The following is an 18,618-nucleotide window of genomic DNA, read 5'->3' as shown; positions in this document are numbered from 1 at the left end:
ATTTGCAAGTGAAAATGAGAGCCTTGCTTCAGAAGGGTAGACGTTTTCACCTTTGCTCCCTGGGCTCTCCACCTGCATCAACGTAGTAAGGGTTTGTTCAGATTTGACCTCTTTTTTTTTTTTTTTTTTAATTTTTTTTTTCAACATTTATTTATTTTTGGGACAGAGAGAGACAGAGCATGAACGGGGGAGGGGCAGAGAGAGAGGGAGACACAGAATCGGAAACAGGCTCCAGGCTCTGAGCCATCAGCCCAGAACCCGATGCGGGGCTCGAACTCACGGACCGCGAGATCGTGACCTGGCTGAAGTTGGACGCTTAACCGACTGCGCCACCCAGGCGCCCCAGATTTGACCTCTTTTGTGTGCTCAGAGTGTGGCAGGTCCCATTCTAAAGTTAGTTTTGCCAGGCTGGTTGGGTCTTGAAGGGAAAAGTGACGTTTGCTGTGATTTTTAAACTGCTCTGAGTTTAACGTAGCACACAGACTCACAGTTCTGCATATGACCACATGATGTAGTGTGAGCTTTTCCTGAGTGTATGCTGGGTGCAATTACCTCTAAGGAAGGTGGGTTATGGTTTCAGATATGTAGAATAGAACATAAGACAGTGTGGAAAGTCTTGAGAGAGTAGCTGCTTCACTACTTATCACAAAACTAGTGGAATCGGAAGACGTTTACTTTCAATTAGGAATGAAGGCTTTGCTTGAATCAAGTGCCCACAAAGACCCATTTCAATTTGGTAAAATTATGACTGAGTAAATACCTAACAGCAATTAGTATTTATGATACTGAAATAGACATTTAAAAGCATATCTATCACCCAGCAATTGCACTACTAGGAATTTATCCAAAGAATACAGGAGTGCTGATTAGAAGGGGCACATGTACCCCAACGTTTACAGCAGCGTGATCAATAATAGCCAAAGTATGGAAAGAGCCCCAATGTCTACTGACTGATGAATGGACAAAGAAGGTGTGGTGTGTGTGTGTGTGTATATATATATATATATATATATATATATATATTTAACAGCAACATGGATGGAACTGGAGGGTATTTTGCTAAGTGAAATAAGCCAGCCAGAGAAAGACAGATTTCACTCATATGTGGAATTTGAGAAACTTAACAGATGAACACAGGGGAAAGGAAGGAAAAATATGATAAAAACAGAGAGGGAGGCAAACCACAAGAGACTCTTAAATACAGAGAACAAACTGAGTGTTGATGGGGGTGGGGAAAATGGGTGATGGGCACTTGTTGGGATGAGTATTGGATGTCATATGTAAGTGACGAATCAGTGGGTTCTACTCCGGAAGCCAAGACTATATACTTTTTACTAACTTAAGAATGAATTTTTAAAAATAAAATAAAGATAATTGGGGCGCCTGGGTGGCGCAGTTGGTTAAGCGTCCGACTTCAGCCAGGTCACGATCTCGCGGTCTGTGAGTTCGAGCCCCGCGTCAGGCTCTGGGCTGATGGCTCAGAGCCTGGAGCCTGTTTCCAATTCTGTGTCTCCCTCTCTCTCTGCCCCTCCCCCGTTCATGCTCTGTCTCAAAAATAAATAAACGTTGAAAAAAAAAATTAAAAATAAAATAAAATAAAATAAAATAAAGATATTTTTCCAATGTAAAAAAAGAACAAAAGAATATCTATAGCAACTTTCCTCATAATAGTCCCCAAATGGCAACAACTTAGATGTCCATCAGCAGTAGAATGGATAAAAAAATTGTGGTATATTCGTGCAATGGAATATTGCACAGCAACGAAAAAGAAAAAAACTGCATAGCGTTGAGTGAAAGAAACCAGATGCACTATTTAACTTCTGTGAAGATCAGGAACAGGCTAAATGCATCTTTGGTGACAGAGGTTACCTTTCAATGGTGGCAAGGGAAGTGCAGACCGGGAGGGTACGTGAGGGAAGCTTGTGTGGTACTGATTTATAAATAGTATCGCCTTTCTGAAAAGTGATTTGGAAATGGGATACATTTAAAGTAGCCAAACAGTTTTTCTAAGTCTGTGCTTTCACATTTCAAAAAGATTTCACTGTGGTCACATGAACCCAAATTCTTCTTTTTTTTTTTTTAATTTTTTTTAATGTTTATTTTTGAGAGAGAGAAAGAGACAGTGTGTGAGCAGGGGAGGGGCAGAGAGAGAGGGAGACACAGAATCCGAAGCAGGCTCCAGGCTCTGAGCTGTCGGCACAGAGTCCGACAAGGGGCTTGAACCCATAGATCGTGAGATCATGACCTGAGCTGAAGTCAGATGCTTAACTGACTGAGCCACTCAGGCGCCCCCACATAAACACAAATTCTGAAAGAAGCCCAACATTTGTACTAATTTCTGTTCAGTTATTAGCCTCTAGAATTCTGTAGTATGTAAGAATCATTTATAGCTAGTTGAGTGCTTTTCAACTATTTATATAGGTTTATACTGAAATGAGCCGTTTGCTGGCAGGCCACTACTTTGTCATTTGGTTGACCCTGAGTCGACAAAAATATTAGTGGTGCAGATTCAATAGGTGAGGTCCAACCAAAGCCTCCAAGCGAGGGTGTCTGGGAGACTCAGAGACCCAGGGCCTGACCATATGAGTATTCAAGACCTTGGCTCTTGACTCCCGTTGAACTTAATCTGCTCTTTGGACTTGAGGCCTTTGAACTAAAACGTGCCCTTGCAAGATTTCCCGGCTTCCTTGTTTGGACTGGTGAGAAATGAGAAACACCATTCTTCTGGTATTTCAGGATCTTGTCTTCCTGTCCAGGCCCTTAAGGAGGAAGTTCAGAAAGAGGCAAGGGGTTCACGCCAGTCCCACCATTTATAGGCCATCCGGCCACCTCTTTGCCCTGAGCACGTCTCTCCTGAGAGTTCATTCCCTCGCCAAGCTGAGACCCCTTCACATTGTTTTTATAATACTAGCCAGAGCTTTTTTATTTCTTAAAAAAAGAAAGCAAAAAACAACATCCATCAGGAGTTTTCTATTCTGTCTGGAAATTTTATCATTTGTTTTAGTACAAATAGTTATCACAGTAATAAAAACCTGGTGACTATAGCTGATAACACTGTGTTGTATAATTAAAATTTGCTAAGAGAGTGAGACTGAAATGTTCTCACCAGAAAAGGGTAAATATGTGAGCTGATGGATGCACTAATTAACTTGGTGGGGGGATCCTTTCACAATATATACGTATATCAAATAGTCACATTGTACACTGTATTTTTTATGTTTATTTTTTTAAGTTTATTTATTTTGAGAGAGAGAGAGCTTGCACACATGTGCAAGCAGGGGAGAGGGAGAGAGAGAGAGAGAGAGAGAGAGAGAGAGAGAGGATCCCAACCAGGCTCTGCGCTGTCACCATGGAGCCCGAAGTGGGGCTCGGTGTCACAAACCGTGAGATCGTGACCTGAGCCGAGACCAAGAGTCGGACACTTAACTGACCGAGCCTCCCAGGCACCCCATCGTAGGGTATACTTTGAATATCTTACATTTTATTTGTCAATTATACCTCAGTAAGGATGAAAACATAAAAAAATGAAAAAATAAAATAAAAAACTTGGGCACCTGGGCGGCTCAGCTGTTAAGCATCCAGCTTTGGCTCAGGTCATGATCTCTTGGTTCGTGAGTTCAAGCCCCACGTTGAGCCCCACGTCGGGCTCTGCACTGACAGTGAAGAGCCTGCTTCGGATTCTCTGTCTCCTTCTCTCTCTCTCTCTCTGCCCCTCCCCATCCCCTCTCAAAAATAAATAAATAGGCTTTTTTTTTTTTTTTTTTTTTTTTAAGTGCAAAACAGGAGCTCCGGGAGGTTAACAGACTCACCCAAGGTCCTGCGGTGGGACTGCCGAGGGACTGAGGCTGGAATGGGGCGTTCTCATTGTGAGCCTGTTCGTGCCTACTCCTTGGCCCCCTCCATCTGTCTGTCAGCTCCTAGCCTCTGACTCTTACTGCCCACTTTGGAGGTCGAGACTCGCTTTGGGAGCAAGAAAGCCCCAAGTGACCGGAAGCCAGGGCTCCTCAGTAAATGGGCGTCAAAGTGAGTGAACGGGTGGTGCTGCGAGCTTAGTACTCCTGAGCTTCTAGCAAGGGGTGAAACCATAGAGCGGGAGGATGGGTTAGAGACTCTGGAGCCTGCCTGGCATTCTCTAATAATAACAATTGCTATTGTTATTATTCATTGACAGCTTACCGTGTGCCGGCAACTTTAAAATTTTTACATGGGTTATCTCAGTAATACAATGATTTTGTGAAATGGGTAATTTTTATCACAGTGTTCCAGGTGTGGAAACCGGGGCTCAGATAAATGGCTTGCCCAAGGTTACTCAGGCAGAATGCGGGGGTCAGGAGTCAAACTCACGCAGTCCAAGTCCAGAGACCGTGCTCTTAGCCTCCAAGTAGGTCCCCCCACAGAGAACCTATCAAAAGGCCAAGGGGATTTTCAGAAGCCTGAGGCTTCCTGAACAGATACCCTGGCTCCCTCAACACGTTCACCTCCTTGGTGTTCAGACGTTCCTTCCATTCCCTGCCCCTTCCACTCCTCACTTGCTTATTTGATGATCTCATCCTCCTTATTTCCCTCGTTTTGGGTCTGCTTGTATTTTCCTTCCTCTCCTCTCCAGTCCTAGCTTTTTCTCTCACCTCTCCTCCTTTTCTTCTTGCCTCTGCCTCCCCCTGCCAGCTCTCTCCCCTGCAGCAACATTGGCACGACCACAGGTTATAGTAGAAAATCATCTGGAGGTGAGCTGAGGTGCCCCCAGAGCCATCAGGACCTTCTCCTACGCAGGATGAGTCAACCAGCCTGGGAGGTCACCCGTTCCTATGTCCTGGGCACACAGTGGGGAGGAAAAGCAGACTTTAACTAAACACCCACACTGCGAATGTAAAATACAACTGGATTAGGACAATGGAGTCACACTGGCACCTGAGCTGGCCTGGAAACAGTCACAGCTGGCGAAATCTTCAGGAGGACTTGGTGCTGTACGTGGGGTCCTTGTCTCAGCTTGTTCCATATTCACCACGATCCTCAGAGGTGGGTGCCAGCACACGAGGAAACTGTAGCATAACGAAGTCATATGATTTGCTCAAGGTCCCAAAGCTAGTAAGTAGCAGGCTCAGAATTCAAACCCTGACAGTGGGTCCCAGAGCCTATACTCTCAAGCCCTGTGGTATGTTGCCGAGAAGTCATGGCAGGCTTCCTTGGGGAGGTGACAAAGAGGTGAGACTGAAGGAGAAGTAGAGCTGCTTTCAGGCTGCTGTAACAAAGTACCATAGACTGGAGGGCTTGTAAACCACAAAACTTTATTTCTCACAGTTCTGGAGTCTGGGAAGTCCAAGATCAAGACACTGGCAGATTTGGTTTCTGCTGAGAGCCAGCTTCCTAGATGGTTGTCTTCTCTCTGTTGGCTGAAGGGGCAAGGGACCTCTCTGGGAGCTCTTTGATAAGAGCACTAATTTTGTTCGTGAAGGTCCCCCTCTCGTGACCTAATCACATCACAAAGGCCTCAACACCACGTTGGTAATTAGGTTTCAACATATGAAGTTTGGTGAGATGCAAACATTCAGTCTAAGCAAGCCGGATTATCAAATATGCAACAAAATGTTGCTCTTCCCTTATGCCCGTGTCAATGGCAGACATCCACTAATTGATTACAGCACCCTTTTTCTTAGCTAGGGACTCAACTTCAGATTCTTTAAGAAGGTGCTCCAAGAAGTCCCCTACCCTGTATTCATCAGAATCAGAACCAGAATTGAAATGTATTTGCCTAGGTTTTGCTAATCCTAAGCCAGCAGGCCTCCTAAAACCACTTTGATGTAACTTTGAAGTGCCTTCTCCATGATTCTGAGGCAACCGCATTGATTAGGCACTTACTGTATACAGTAGTTTTGTTTTCCCAACACGGCCATTGCTTGAGCTACCTAGAATCAGTCTCCATTTTCTGGGAACAGAGTGACAGGGAAGGTCAGAGGACCTGGAAGTCCTGCGAACTCTGAGAAGAGTTGTTTGGAGAATGAAAATCACCTTGCATCAAGCAGAGGACTGCTGTGTGATTCATAGTCTGTAGAGTGCTTCATTGTTGGACCAACTCAAGTTCCATCGCGGGACCTCTGAATCCTCATTGACTCACAGCCAAACAAATTATGCCTAGAATGGCAGTCATGGCTGGTTCTAAACATCAGCTTCGGAGCAGAGAATTCAAAACATCTGCTCAAGTGCTGACCTCCACACAACATCCCTCCTCGCATTCCCGCCCTGCCCAGCTGTTTGTCAACAGAGCCCAGCTCCCTGTGTAAACCCAGAGCAGAGGACACCATGTGATGGGGCGGGGGGTGGGGGTGGGGGTGGGGTTTCTGTAGCGGCCCAAACAGGGCCCCTTGAATCCCTTACACCTTAGACGAATTTTACTCAAGTCCTGCCATTGTTTCAAGCACTCACGTTACATATTGTCTTTAAAAAAATGTATACATTTAATGTGGTTATACTTGTATGAATAGATCAGTATGATATAAGTGATATTTAGTAACCGATAATTACTGTGTGTTAGCCATCTGCTATTCCTGAGGGTTTCTCCAAACCCTTTCATAAAAGCAAAATGATACTCCGCAGCCAAATTATATAACATTAACAGAATATTTTATATGCGAAAGGCTGTATTTCTTTACTTTTCATTCAACTAAAAATGTACACAGTCAGTAACAAGCCATTTCAGCTGCATATTTATCCAAAACATTTCATAGGCAAAAAAAAGTCAAGTGAGAAAAATAACAGTTCAGCCACATGAGGGCTAGAAAAACACATTAGAAAAGGGATCCTCATTACAATAATAAACGAGAGCCCAATTAAGGCTGCCACATGCAGGGCGGGTCCATACTTGGCAGGGAAAGCCAGTGCTTAGGAGGTTTTGCCCTTGACTTTGAGAGTGTCCCCAGCACCCTAACCAGCATTCCCAAACTGGGGCTGCTGCAGCTGCAACGAACCAAACGTCAACAACTCCTGCCACTTTTCAGCCTCACATTCTGGAAAGTGCTTCTTCAGTGTAGCTTTCCAGGCACATCTGGGCCCCCCACCCTTATCGCCCTATCATCCTCACTCTTCTGGAAGTTGCCACAGGCAAGTGCGTGAGCAGCAGCAGGGCAGAGGGATGCCGCGCTCTGTGTCCCATGACAGGTCCCACGACAGACACATCTCAACACCCATGAGCCTGGTTTCCACCCCCCCCGATGGGGAGGCACAGTGCATCAGTGTTAGTGGCATTTGCCAGGTAAGTGTGACGGGTAGAGCCCTGGGTGGAAGGGAGGGAAGACTCGCCAGGGCTCCCACAGAGGCCACAGCCTGCAGAGGGATGCAAGCTGGGTGTAGTGCTCACGCAGTACTCACCTTCTCTAAGCCTCAGTTTCTTCATATGCAAAATGGGAACATAATACTTACCTTTGGGGTGGTCCGAGGACCAAATGCTAAGCTAGGTGTCTGGCCCCTAAGAGTCACTTAATAAATGTCTGCTATTAATATTTTTAAGCGATGTTCTAGATAAAGTATAACCACATGAAATAGTAGAGAATAACAGAACAACATGGCAGCGAGTGCAAAACACTCAAGTATGGACTAAATTTGAGGTGTTGAAAGGTTGGCAGAGGGAGGAGGTGAGCAGAGGGCAGTTGGGGCGGAGCAGGGAAGGCTGCCTGGAAGAGGCAGATCTCACATGAGAATTTCTCTATTTCAGATCCTAGAGGATGCCAGTCACTGCAGTCCCTGGCAAGGGCAGTGAGGCCTCTGGAGGCCGATTTCTTCCTCAGGCCTCGTGCTTATGCCCAGGGCTCCTGCAGTCAGGTCCACAGTGGGGTCTGTTGATGGTAACTCGGGCCCAGTAGAACAGACTTTCTTCTAGGGCGGATCATTGAGAAGGGCAGAGAATTCACCGAGGCACTGAACGTCCTGTGTCAACGGTTTACTTCCAATTCACCTTCTCGGAATTCCCTATCCATGCTTGCGAGAGCAAGCAATGTTTACCTCCCGACTTTTTAAAGGAGCCAGGGCCGGGGCGCCTGGGTGGCTCAGTCGGTTGAGTGTCCGCCTTCAGCTCAGGTCACGATCTCACTCTCCGTGAGTTTGAGCCCCGTGTCGGGCTCTGGGCTGATGGCCCAGAGCCTGGAGCCTGCTTCCGATTCTGTGTCTCCCTCTGTGTCTCCCTCTCTCTCTGTTCCTCCCCTGTTTATGCTCTGTCTCTCTCTGTCTCAAAAATAAATAAACGTTAAAAAAAATTTTTTTTAAATAAAAAAAATAAATAAATAAAGGAGCCAGGGCCTTTTTCATGCAAACACTCAAGAGCCTTCCAGATGATAGAAATGTCTATTTCTTTAAAATTGATTTTTACTAAACACGAGAACGTGTTTCTTTCTTGGCCTGTTTGGAGATCAAACCTGCGATGTTGGTGTTGTTAGTGTCACGTTCTACCCAACGAGCTAACCAGCCACCTGTAGAAAGTCTATTTTTAACACTGTTACATGACTATGTCCCCTCTCCCATACAGGTGCACTCAGAGTGGGAGAGGGGGACTGGGGGGGGGGCGCGATATGAGGAGGAGAAGATGGGTTGAGAGGAGAGACCTGGATGACCGATGGCCAGGCGAGGAAGGCAGTGGGCAGCATTCTGGCCTGAGCATTGATGGTGGAGGCCATCCCGTGGCTGCACTGCCCGAGGACGGCAGTGGCAGGGTTAGCAGGACAGCGTCCCTGCTGAGCGGGACAGGATGCTGACCCAGCCGCCCCCCTCCTCCCTACATCCCACCTCCCACCTTTTTTACCTGGAAATCCGGCTCCCAAAGCTGTCGGATCTACCTACCCACACCTGTCTGCCCCTTCATTCAGACAGCCTGGGTTTGGTGATGGCTCATCAATGAATGTTCAGATTCAGGGGCAAATCGGCTGGGCTATCGGCTCCTTCAGAGATCCATTTTGTTTGTAAGGCAAGTGAAACACAAGAGGGCCTTATTCTCTGCAGTTTGACCCGTGGCTGAAAAGTTCAGTTGGAATTCCGGGTTAAAATCAATCTTTGCATAAATATAGTAGCTATTTAAAGGAGCCCCGTGGTTTAGAATGAATAATTCGTGTTAGCTTCTCCGGCTCAGGAATTTGGCATAGTAGAGTTTCTTAAAGCGGGAAACCTATGTGTTGTGTACATTGTGAACACGGTCAATGAAAATCAGTGAGAGACCAAGGCTTGTACCAGAGATTTTGTGGCAAATACTGGAGCAAAGCTAGAGCCAAGCAGATGGCCTTGGTACTTACTGAGCATTTACTGTGTATCCACCCAGGGCAGGAAGTCGTGGGGAATACAGACGAAAACATATTCCACCTCTGCAGACTTCTGTTTCCTCGTCCATAAAACGAAGCGTTGGAAGAAATGATGTCTGTCGCGACTTCCAGCCCTAGGGGTTCTGCGACTGGCGGTGTGATCTATGTCCTAAGGGGCCTCCGAATCTCTCCGGGAAAAAGCACAACACCCACCTTCCCGTGAAATAACAATACTGCAGTACCTAGAGGTCAGGGAGAGGCTGTTGGGGCTGGAGAAAATGTAAAAGTCTCTTCTCCAGTCCATGGGACACGCACGGCCTTCTAAGATGGAGACAAATCTCCAGGGGACCGGTAGAGGTTGAGTCAAGTTGGAGGAAACAAGCCTAGTGATGGCAGGGGGCCAAGAGGACCCCTGCTTAACAGGGTTGTTGGAAGATTAAATGAGATAATACGTGAAGAGCTAGCATAGTGCCGGGTGCACAGCAAGCGCTAATTACATGTCCCAACACAACCGCTAGGGGGTGACGGACGCATTGGGTTATCTTCTGTTCAAACCACGTGGATGTAACCCGGATGAGGAAGGGCCCCCCCCCCCCCCCCCCAGAGGAGAAGCTGGAGAGGGCTGCAGAGGGAACCAGCCGGGTGGCTGTGCTGAAGGAGGGCTCTGTCTCGGAGATGGGAAAGAGACAAGACCCGGCCCCGAGATCCTCTCCACTGAGTTGTTTTTGCACAAAAATTGCTTGCCAGCCCACACACACAGCAGAGATTTTGGAGAGCTCTTCAGGCAAAATTTGAGTTAAACTGACCTCTTGGCATGATCCGGAAGAATGTCACTTTTGAAGGGAAATGAGTTCTGCACGTTTGTCTTTACTATTTTTAACCAGGGCACAAAGTTCCTTATGGTGCTGTCTGTGCCCTTCCTGCTGGTCCTGAGAGGTCGGTGGGTCCAGCAAACCCTGACTTTCTGAAGATGTCGCCAAACCAAAATGCCAACAATTTGGTTTCTCATTAAAGAATTTGTCTGGCCTTCTGTGATCAGCTCTCCTGATGCCCTGCGACTCTGAGTAGATTTCCAGCCAAGTGTATTCACACTGATATCTCTCTTCTTTGAGTTCCAATTAATATTATTATTAACTGTCACTATCATTTATTGAACCTTTACTATGATCCAGGTACGTACATAGCTTATTAAGGCAAATCATAAAAGACATCTTATGAGACAGGTAGAAAGTATGATCCGGAGAGGCTAAGTAACTTGCCCAAGGTCACACAGTAGGCAATAGCAGAGCTAGGACAAAAATCCAAGTCTGTCTGACTTTAATTCTTTTTTAGCATTTATTCTTTTTTTTGAAAGGCAGAGAGAGACAGAGTGCGAATGGGGGAGGGGCAGAGAAAGAGGGAGACACAGAATCGGAAGCAGGCTCCACAGAGCCCAATGCGGGGCTTGAACTCACAGACGGCGAGATCATGACCTGAGCTAAAGTCGGCCGCTTAACCGACTGAGCCACCCAGGCACCCCTGATTCTGATTCTTAATACCTACTCTCCTGCCTCCTAGATGATGAGGGAATTGGGGATTAGGAATATAAAGGGCATGTGAAGCAGATGGGTCAGAAGAAAAAAATAGAAGGATTTCAGTGCTGCCTTGGAGAAGATGAAGGAAGATAAGAGGAGCAAACAGAGCCGTAGAACAGGAGTCCCTTGGCTTGGGGGCAGGAGGCGCCCGGGTCAGAGGAGCTGATGCCACGTGCTTTGGCAAGACGTGTACCCAGGGACAGAGCCCACATCCCACAGTCCTAAGTATTTATGAGCCACACGGGATTGAGAAATACTTGAACACAGGGCACCCCCAGCCTTTGCAGTCTCAACCATCTGGATTCATTGGGGGCTTGGGGGGGAGGAAGGGGAATCCCCATTCTGGGGGGGCTGAGACCCCAAGGAGGAGTGGCAGCTGCCACTGGGATGTCATCGAATGGACAAAGCATTGGACATTTGGAAGGAGGAGAGATACAGAAAGTAAAACCCCTCTTAGGTGTGCATCATCGGCGACAAAGCAAAGCAAATTTACAAGCATATCATGGAAACTGCGGGAGAGGGAAGGGAAATCATAGGAAGTTTCTAGTGAACAAGGAAACTGGAAATGGAAATTGGAATCTCCCGGTACAGTGCCGATTATTATTAATTTGAACTGTGTAAAATGTTACTGATAGTGTCTGTTAGTGTCTCCTTTCCGCCGTACCTTAGTGAACACACAAATATTCGAAAAGGCTCATTCTCAACCTCCTTGCCCCAATCCCGTTTTTCCTTGAACGCCTTACATTTCTTAAACCCCTATCCTCCTCAACTGGAAATTCTCTTCATGCCTGGAGACAGCCTACTGCATACGTGATGTGATCCTGGTGGGCCGAAACTGGGCTTTCCCATCTCTGGAATCACTACCAGGCTAAGCCTGGAATGGGCAAACAGTAAGTGCTCAATAAATACCTGCTGTGCGATGAACACGTCTCAGTTTTGCCTCTCCCGGTTGGACGACAGTTCGGAGACTCACACTGGAAGGCAGCAGGAGAGGGCAGTGGGGTCCCAGTTTCTGCCAGGATGGGGCTCTGAGCAAAGGCCTGTCTTAGCACGCGTGTGAGTGGGAGCAGACGGTCATCTACAGGCTGGGGAAGAGCCTGCCGGATTTGCCTGACGTCTCTGCGTTTTCCCTGAGTTGGAGGTGGATGGAGGTAGGGGTGGGGGAAGCCCGCCACGGCCGGGACAATGAAAATAAAAAGCAAGCTTGCACGACCTGGACCAGGCTGACCCCCTGTGAGACACAAAGATGGCTCGGGGCCGGCCTGGAAACAATTCGCTCGGCGTGGACCCCAAACTCGGAGGCAAATTGAAGAGCCAGAACAATTTCCCATTCATGAAGAAAATGAGGAGGCCGGGTATCTTGCAACGAGTCAGCTGTAGGCAAAGGGATTTATTTATAATATTATTATTGGGTAGAAAAGAACTTAACTATGGCCGAATGTAAAAAGTATTTTTTTGATAAGTTAAAGAGATTAAGAAAAATCGGGCCGATTTGGACAGAGAATGGTGTGTAAACGAGAGGTGTTATCAGTGAGAATCTGGCACCGGCTCCATTTTGTTATGGTGAAAAATATCAGTATTATTTACTAAGAAGATTAGGGTTGAATTGGAAGAGAGGCTGGTTGTTGTGTGCAGATGGAGATAAGATAAGGATTTTACCTTCTCTGCACAGCCAAATGCAGCGTGCACGGCGGTGTTATCTCGAGGCTGGCAAGCAGGGGGATATTAAGATGTACGTTGTAATTACCAGTGGCAGGAGCAAATTTCATAGCGACTATTTTAAACCCTAATAAAATGCCGGCCTTTAATTATACAGCTTTGAAATATTTTTCTCAGTTAATTGCAACGGGGGAAAATAAAATCAACCTCATATTTGAAACTGAACCTCACAGGGAAAGCCCTCGGCCTGGCGGTTCCTACTGCCTCTGAGAGACACGTCACAGGGAGGGCGAGGGCTGCCTTGCTCCTGGGTTTCCAGGCTCCATCGACCCCCTCCCTCCCTGGCCACCCCCCGGCCTCGTATGGGGAGGCAGAAGAAGAAAGGGCGAAGCCTCTCCGAGTAGAATTAGAGATCACCGCCACCGTCCCCCTGTATACCGCCCCCCAACCCCTGCCCGCCCCGCAACGCCCCAGGAAGCCGCATGCTCGTTCTCTCTGGGGATGAAGCCTGATTTCTAGAAGCTGGAGGCAGGTGGGTACAGGAGAGAAGAAAGGAGGGCCCCAGCAGGCCAGGAGGGGCTTCTTCTCTGCAGAGGTAGCTCCTGAGGACTCCCGCCTGTAGATCTCAAGGCCATGTGGCCTCCCCACAGAGTGCGGTTAGACTGGGTCCTTCTTGGTCCACACCTCTCCTGCTTTCAAGTCAGAGATGGCAGTCTGGCATTTTCAAGTCTTCCACCTTTCCCTTGGGCCACCAAGCCTCACCCATGACGGTCCTCTGTGACCTGGACTCCCCGTCCCCATCACCTTCTGAGCCCTGCACGTGCGCCCTTGCTCAGAAATGGCAAAGACCCCTCGTTGCCTGTAGGATGATAATCCAACATGACCCCTGCCTCCAGGCCCCTCCACAGTCTCGTCTCGATTACCTTTCCTCACTCACCATCCACTTCTTCTTTCCTTCCGGTCCCGGAGGGTTGATCTACTGCTCACTGGCTGCTGAAAGGAACATACCCCTCTCCCCACCTGGAACCCCCTCGAAGCTTCTCCCTCCACTCAGCTGCTCCTCAAGGTGCAGTTCAAACTCGTCTTCTGAAGCCAGACCCTTCCCGGCCACCACGCAAGCCCCTCTGTGCACCTTCATGCCCCTGTCTGACCCTTTTCCAGCACTTGCTGTCTTTGCATCATTTAGAACAGAAGCTCCTGAAGGCAGGAGGTGGCTCTGCTTTGCTGCCTAGTCTCACCCCCCGCCCCCCCTTCTCTGAGGCTCTAATACTATTTGCTGAGTAATAACTGTCAGTTACCCTTTTGAATGTGTGTTCTATTTTGCCCAGTGGATTGTAAACTCCCTGATGGCAAGAACAGTATATGGATTCCTTTTACAACCCCAGCCCAGACTCGCCAGAGGAGCCTTGATGGGAAAGGGGCTGGTTTTGTACCTGAATCTCCCATGGTGGAAAAACCTGTGGGCAAGGGGCCAAGAGATAGCACAGCCTTAACTCATCTGTGTCACCTTCCATCAACTGACCCTGATCTCCTCCTATGTGAAATGGGACCAGTGACATCCATTCTATAGAGTGTGGGGCATCTGGATAGCTGGATCCAATGACTGTACAGAGCAAGAAAGCCTTGGTCAGGAAGTACACAAACATGGCATGTTGGTAAATTACCTCCTTCTCCCGGGGCTGCCAGACCCTTTAAAGTCCATTTTTTTGGACTGGCACCAAAAAGAAATTCGCTCACCTTCCACCGTGGGATCTCTGGGCCTTGGCCACACACTGTGCTCTGGGTAGGCAAGAGGATACTACGCTACGGATGCGAGGGCGATCTGGCTGCCGCATCTGTCACCCCATTGATCACCAGCGCGGACTTGGCTGCTCCGGCTGGCTGAGCAGGTGTCCCCTTCCTCCCTCACTGCTCCATGTGTGTCCTTCCTGAAGCTGCTCACTGGGCGGAAGAGGAGGACATTCTTCGGTCAAGAGTATACGAGTAGCTGTGCTCCCCTTCTAGAACCTCCAAACAAGCTCTCAAGGTCCATTGGTAGAGGAATGTTGGGTAGCCAAGCTTCCAAGACTCCAGACACACCCAAATGAGGTGCCACATGCCTGTGACAGTCTGTTTTTCTTTGAAAAAAAAGGGGGGGGGTATTGGATGGGCTATTCCAGAATTTTCCCTGGGACTGGTGTGAGACAAGGAGAGTGGGGTGCCAAGGGCCTTTCTCCAGAGGAAGAAGCCCAGTCAGATACTCGGTTGTTTGGACTATTTCCCACTGGGGCCAGGGGTGGAGGCAGGCAACTCCATCCAGGAAGGTCACCAACTTCACAGGAGAAGGAAGATTGATCAAAGCCACCTAAGGGACCCATGAGTATACTTTCTTTTTTAATTCTTTTTTTAAAATTATTTATTTTTAGAGAGAGAGAGAGAGAGAAAGAGAAGGAGTGCCTGCAAGTGAGGGAGGGGCAGAGAGAGGGGGACAGAGGATCCCAAGGGGGCTCTGCACTGTCAGCATGGAGCCCGATGTGGGGCTTGAACCCACGAACTATGAGATGGTGACTTGAGCCCAAGTCGAATGCTCAACCAACTGAGCCACCCAGGCACCCCTAGCACGCTTTTTGTTGCAGGCCTAGTGTTTATGGGAGAAAGTTGCTTTCTCGGCTGGAGCTCAAGACAGCTGGATCTCCTGTGTTCTTACTCTCTCTCGTCACCTCCCTGGCATTCTCCTCAAGCCGGGCACGAAACGAATTTTTATAAAGCAATCCTTCTTCTCCACGCAGTTATACCTTATCTTCTCAGAGATAATTTAATTTCTTACGGAACCTCTCTGTGTCTTACAGTTCCAATCTTCCTGTCAGATACTTAGTGATCCGCAAATAGATACTTAACTAAACTGGGAGTCCCCTCCTCCCAGAAAGACTCTTTCCTACGGAAGGGAAGAATTCTTTGGTCCACAATGATTGTCACCTTCAGTACAAACATTTATCAAGTACTGACTAAATGTACCCATTTATAATTTTCAATTTTTTATTATCGGTGACAATAGCTAACACCAGTGGGATTTTTTCTTTTTTTTTTTTTTAATAAGCAAAGCACTGGGTTAGCTCTCTTTACGTGTGGCTTCACGTCATCCCGATAAAACCCTCTGAGGTGGGTACTGTTATCATCCCCATTTTATTGAAGAGAAAATCGGGGTTTAGAGAAATTAAGTACTTGGCAACCGAACGCTGAATCCAGTCTCTTGCTGTAAAGCCGTGCTTTCAACCGCTATGTTGTACGATGTCACACGTACAGGGCCCAGCCTGCATGAGGTACGTGTCCACGACAAGGACTACTGGATTACATGTATTTAGTGCACACCTGTATGTGTGTGGGTGTGTTTGCTGAATCCCGCGTGTCCCACTCTTGCTGCTCCCTGGCCTCTGGACGGCAATGAACAGGGCCTTGTGATTCCTTGGTCTGGGGAGGTCAGGGCCCATCAGCCACTGTGCTTGGCAACAGCCCCTTAGCCAAATAGCAGGAGCCAGCCGGAACGTGCTCTCGGCCACAGAACTTGGAGATTGAATCCCGAGCCGGCGTCTGTCATGGGCGGCTGCAGCTGGCCCTGGGGTTGCAGCCTTTGTGGGTGCTGGCTGGTGTTGGGGCTCTCACTGTTCCAGAAATGATTAATACTCTGATACTATCTTGATAGCTTTAGGAGACACCCCTCTGTGGACTGGTATGCTACTGGTTGATATAAAATGATATATTTTTTCCAATCTATTTCATGGTGGTAGTAATTCAGACAAGGAAATGTCTTTGCCTTCTGCTGGAGCTTTATGCTGCTTAGAAAGGAAAAAAAAATATCACAGAAAATGATGAAGAGAATTTTTCAGAGAACTTAATACATTAGTAACTGGGAGCTTAGAAAATGAAACACTCTCTAAATTTCTGATACTGAACAAATGGCTTTCCCTCCCTCTTGAAACAATAATGGTTATCTCCCCCTCTTCCAAAAACCAGGCAGCCCAAGGAAGTATGGTGAGATATAACACAGCCAAGGGAAGGTCTGGAAATAATGAGTGTTCTTCTTTCTTTTTCTTTTTTCTTTTTTAAAATGTTTTTTATTTATTTTTGAGAGACAGCAGCGAGTGGGGGAGGGGATGAGCGAGAGGGGGCCAGAGCATCCGAAGCAGGCTCCAGGCTCCCAGCTGTCAGCACGGAGCCGGACGCGGGGCTCGAACTCCATGAACCGTGAGATCGTGACCTGAGCGGAAGTCGGATGCTCAACTGACTGAGCCACGCAGGCGCCCCTACAGTGTTTTTCTTATTTTTTACTCCAAAGCAGCTCTGTTTAATGGCTTCCTTGAGCAATCACTCATTCCTTTTGCAGCCTGCTACAAAGGGGTGGAAGACATAATTCGAAACCATAAACAAAAACTAATTTTTCGATCATGTTACATCATTGTTCCCCCCACTTTTACGATGTTCTTCAGTTGTTTGTCCCCGGCGAGAGCATCCCACAACCAAAGCAGCTCTTTAGGGGACCCGCTACCTACCACTGTGGCCTTCCTCCATGCCCTGTTTGCTTTCCCTTGGCCACACAAGGCAAGCTGAGGCCATTAGTAATAGTCATATTTTCAGAAATTCCCAGTGCTTCCCATTTTGCAGCGAACATAGAATCCAACAAAGTCTGCACCACCCATTTGCCAGCGGGACCCAGTAGCAGTAGTTAGAAGGGTCTGAGACTGAGGGCACTGGGTGACAGGAAAACCGTGAACAGAGGACAAAGCTTGAGCACTTATTATAAACCCTCATAAAATATCATTTTTACCAAAGTTATACAGGTACATAGTTTAAAAGAAAAAATGTAATCCAGCAAGGCTTCCTTCCAGTTTCCTTCTCCCCCTCCTCAAAGGCCGTGACTTCCAATCTCTGAGCAGCCTCTTCTATTATTTAGTTCCACGTGTCTAAATACCATGCTTATGTGGTTACTTCTATGTTTTCTGATTTTAGCCACTGTCCACTAACTTCTGACTGAGGAGGATGAGATTTGGGCTCTCTTACACCTCTTCCCTCCAACCCCATTCACACATGCTCCCTCCCACCAACCCTTTCTCTGCCCCCATGCTCACAACATCATTATTTCCCAATTTTTGATAGGGTCAGTGCTTAGTGTTTACATTACTATGATTATGAAAATAATTATTTGCTGTGGAGCTCTACGTATTCTATGGTTACACTTCCTCTCCTATACTTAACTTTCCTTGTTTCCCTTGGCTTACTGTATACTTATCACTAATTCATCCCTACATATTTGAAATCTTCTCTCAATGTGTTTAGAATATTATCCATTTTATTTTTTTCCCTAGAGACTTTCATCTCAAAGCTCTCTATCCTCCTGCTTCAATCTGGACTGGACATTCCTGAGGCTATTGTGGAGTTAGTATCTTAGATCTTTCTTATTACTATCTTGATGATCCCCTCAGCTTCTAGCTTCTCTCTCTCTCTCTCTCTCTCTCCCTCTCTCTCTCTTTGTTTATTTTAGAGACAGAGCTCACAAGCAGAGGAGAGAAGGAAAGCGGCAGAGGGAGAGAGAGAGAGAATCTTGAACCCTGACATGGGGCTCGATCCCACGTCCATGAGACCCTGACTTGAGCTGAAATCAAGAGTCAGGCGTTCAACCGACTGAGCCACCAGGCACCACATGATTCCCTCTTACATTACATTCTCTGATTTTTGTGTCCTTGTCTTCCCTTTGTTAGTTTACTTCCTCAGAAGCTTCATAGTAAAAATATAAGTAAAAAAAAGGGGGAGGTGACTTTCTGAGCTCTTATAAGCAAAAATGTCATTATTCTGCTCTTATGCTTGACTGATAGTTTGGCTAGGTATAGAATTCTAGGGTGCAAATAATTTCTCTCCAGCTTTGTAAAGCACTTCTATACCTCCTGGGATTGCATGCTGATTCTGAAAATATTAAACCAACTTGACACTATCAGTGACTATCACAGTGATAACCTACTAGTAGATTTTTGAGAACTGGAGAAAAGTTGAAGGGCAAAAGATCACCCTTTAGCAGGTATATATTGATTATGGTATAGTAATGGTGGCATTAATTTTTCTTAGAACTTCCTTCCTTGCTT

The 18,618-nt window shown here is 47.1% G+C and overlaps 1 long non-coding RNA gene across 1 annotated transcript; it reads right to left on the bottom strand.

Moving 5' to 3' along the window:
* Positions 1 to 10,822: 10,822 nt before the first annotated feature.
* On the bottom strand, positions 10,823 to 14,439 carry LOC123579691. Its single transcript, XR_006702897.1, has 3 exons — positions 14,246 to 14,439; positions 12,509 to 12,556; positions 10,823 to 12,223 (listed from the first exon to the last, which is right to left on the bottom strand). It is a non-coding gene; the product is annotated as an uncharacterized LOC123579691 (long non-coding RNA).
* Between the last annotated feature and the right edge of the window lie 4,179 nt (positions 14,440 to 18,618).

The sequence above is a fragment of the Leopardus geoffroyi genome, chromosome A3 (assembly GCF_018350155.1).
Source record: "Leopardus geoffroyi isolate Oge1 chromosome A3, O.geoffroyi_Oge1_pat1.0, whole genome shotgun sequence".
Taxonomy (NCBI): domain Eukaryota; kingdom Metazoa; phylum Chordata; class Mammalia; order Carnivora; family Felidae; genus Leopardus; species Leopardus geoffroyi.
This window is presented reverse-complemented; position numbering and strand designations above follow the sequence as displayed.